The following is a 3,126-nucleotide window of genomic DNA, read 5'->3' on the forward strand; positions in this document are numbered from 1 at the left end:
CCCAGGAGCTCCCGAGGCCCCTCCCTCGGTGCCCACCCGCCTCTCCCCACCCCTGCAGAAGCCCGGACTGGAGCCCGCAGCACCTCCACAGTCCCCCCACCCTGCAGCAAGAGGTAACCCCAGCCGCGGGGCTGAGCTGGGGGGACAGAGACATCGCCTGTTTGCAAAGCTGACAGCCTTCGGTGCAGTACCATCTCAGAGAAACTTCCTTTCAAACAATGCTTTCTGGAGCTACAGACCAGGTTGGGCATAAGAAAGGGGCTTTGCAAGAAACTTCAGATCACATCTGACATGGTTTTCTACGGTCATCAGGTCAGCGTTTGAAGTTGCCGTCTCCAAGCAACTCAACTCAGTAAGGAAGGGAAGGCTTTATGTGGGTTCACACCTTCTCATAAAGCCTCACATACACACGAGAAAGATCTTAGACCTATTAAAGCCAAAACTGGAAGATTCCATAACACTGAGTTTATTTATTTTTTTTAATTTTTATTTATTTATGATAGTCACAGAGAGAGAGAGAGAGAGGCAGAGACACAGGCAGAGGGAGAAGCAGGCTCCATGCACCGGGAGCCCGACGTGGGACTCGATCCCGGGGCTCCAGGATCGCGCCCTGGGCCAAAGGCAGGCGCCAAACCGCTGCGCCACCCAGGGATCCCTGGATTCCGTAACACTGAGTTTTAAAGAAAACCTGCACGCCGCGGAACCAGAGCAGCAGATCAACCAGAGCAAGGGACACTGCAGAGTTCCGGCGGGTGCGACTTCGCTGGTTTTGTCCTGATGTGCGAGTCCAGCGCTCAGTCTGAGTCGCTGCAGTGGAGCTGGATCCGCCGAACTGCTGCTCCCGGACCGAGGAGCTGCTGCTGCTGAGCCGGGCGGCCCTCCCGAGGGCGCAGAGCCCGCTTTCTCCTCCTTGGCAGGCTTCTCGTTGTTGTTCAGCTGCCCACGGACGTCCTGCCGCGCGTCTCCGACTCCTTCTTTTCCTGAGCTAACTCCTCCTTGGACTTGGCCGCCTGCTTCTTCCCGCTCGTGGAGAAAGGCTCCCTTTGCTTTTCCTGTCAACAACACTTGACGCATCTCTCTAGCTCCCGCACAGTGGTGGGTTTCAGAGGCTCAAAGTCAATCTCTCTCTGCTCAGGCCTGGGTCCCTGAGCGAGGGCTCCGGGACTGGATGAAGTGGACCCCGCAGCCCCGTGTCCCCGGGCAGCGGGGTGGTCTAGGCTGAGCTGGCGCCCTCGGCCTAGCTCACGGGCAGGCCTCGCTCCTCCTCTCCGGGTCGTCGAGGCCGATGCCTGCTTGCTGCCCTGCTTCGGCTGCCTGCTGGCCTGGCTGCGCTGCCGGCCTTCTCGGCGGGAGCCCTCTTCGGTTGGGCCTGCTTGGCGGCGGGGCCCCCTTGGCCTTCTCGTCCTCAGACTTGTCCTTGTGCCTCTCCGTGTCCTCGTCTTCGTCCGCGTCCTCCTCCTTCTCCTCCTTTCCCTTGGGCTCCTTCTTCCTCTCTGGCTTGTTCCCGGGCCCGCGACAGGGCGGCGAGCTGCTCGTGCACAGCCTTCAGCTGCTCCTGCAGCTCCGCCAGCCGGGCCCGCTCCTCCTCCTCCTCCTCCTCCGAGCTCTCCTCGCTGCTGCGGCTGCTCTCGACGCCCCTGCTCAGCACGGGGGCTGCGGGCGCAGGCAGGGCCGGCGCCTCCCCCGGCTCAGCCGGCATCTTAGCAAACCGCACCTCAAACACGGCCGCAGCTTCCTGGCCACGGCCACCACCTTGTGGCCTGGGGGTTGTACTGGTAACAGCTGGAGAACATGAACCGGATGTCAGCAGCGAAGCCCTGCGCGTCTGGGCACTCGCGACTGTCCGTCTTCTTGACAGTGCTGAGGTCCATCGGGTGCTCAGTGATGTCGTGGTAGTCGTGCAGCTCCAGGGCCTCGGCGTCCACCGGCTGTAGAAGGGCCAGGCGTAGGCCGCACGCTTCTTGCACGGCATTTCCTCGAGGACGCTGTCACAGTGCCGCGAGTGCTCGGCAGCTCGCCCTTCTGGCCCGCATGCTGAGGCACCTCGCCGTCCTCTAGATCCTTCCAGGGCGGTGCGATGGGGCGGCCCCCACTCTCTCGCCGAGCCCCCACCTCGGCCTGCTTGGGGTCTGACAATGGCGGCGGCGATTCGCTCCGGCTCGCGGATGGAGTGGGCGTCGTGGTGGCTGCTTTCCGCTTTGCACCCTTTTCCTTGACGACAGGCGCTGTGGGAGGGACCACAGGGATGATGGGCGTCGAGGGAGGGGGTGGGGCGGCGGCGGGGGCACAGGGACCGATGTGATGTTTGCAGTAATGGTTGGCAGAGGGGGGGCAGCAATGACAGGCGTCTGGAGACAGTGGGGGGACGCTCTGGAAGGGGGTTGCTGGGGAGACAGAGGACACGGCCACCACTTGCTGCCCACCTGCACTCCGGGTTCCTGCGCCGCGTTCCGGCCTTTGCCCTTCAGAGCAGGGGGTAATAATTCAACTTCGTCCTGGGGCACCTGGGCCACTCTCTGCAGAAAAATTTTCTCTAAGGCTTGGGCCGTTAGCACTGTGTCATCTGTGGGCTTGTTGTAAATGTAACAATTTGTAAACATGGTGTGGAAGTCCTGCATACATTCGCTGGCGCTCCAGTAATAATTATTTTCTAGTCTCTTCTGAATAGTCCCCATATCCATTGGGTGTTTATGATTTTATGGTAATCGGGCAGGTTTAGCTTGATTGCATCCACGGGCTGGTAGAAGGGCCAGGCGAGCTGGTGATTCCAGGGCGTCTTTACCACCACGTTCTGCGCGTACTGCAGCTGCTTGGTCTTGCGGCCAGGCTTGGCAGGGTTGGAGACCTCCCGCGGGTTCCCCGGGATCCCTGCGGGCGCGACCGTCCTGGTGGTGGACATCCTCCGCGGCTCGCTCACTGGCCGTCACAGCAGCGGCTCAGGGAGGCCCTCGCTTCCACTGCGCTCCTTTTGGAGGCCTGACATCCCCTTTGTAGGCCCAGCCAGGCAGCACTTGGCCTCGGCGGCTCCGACGGCCGTCCCTCTGCTCCCTATATATATTCTGGATAACTGTTCTTTATTAGATGGTTCTTTTGTAAATATTTTCTCCAACTCTGTGCTTTGTCTTC

General features: G+C 60.9%; 1 pseudogene; it reads right to left on the reverse strand.

Moving 5' to 3' along the window:
• Positions 1-482: 482 nt before the first annotated feature.
• Positions 483-2,899, reverse strand: LOC144319989 (bromodomain-containing protein 3 pseudogene; annotated as a pseudogene).
• Between the last annotated feature and the right edge of the window lie 227 nt (positions 2,900-3,126).

The sequence above is a fragment of the Canis aureus genome, chromosome 9 (assembly GCF_053574225.1).
Source record: "Canis aureus isolate CA01 chromosome 9, VMU_Caureus_v.1.0, whole genome shotgun sequence".
NCBI lineage: Eukaryota > Metazoa > Chordata > Mammalia > Carnivora > Canidae > Canis > Canis aureus.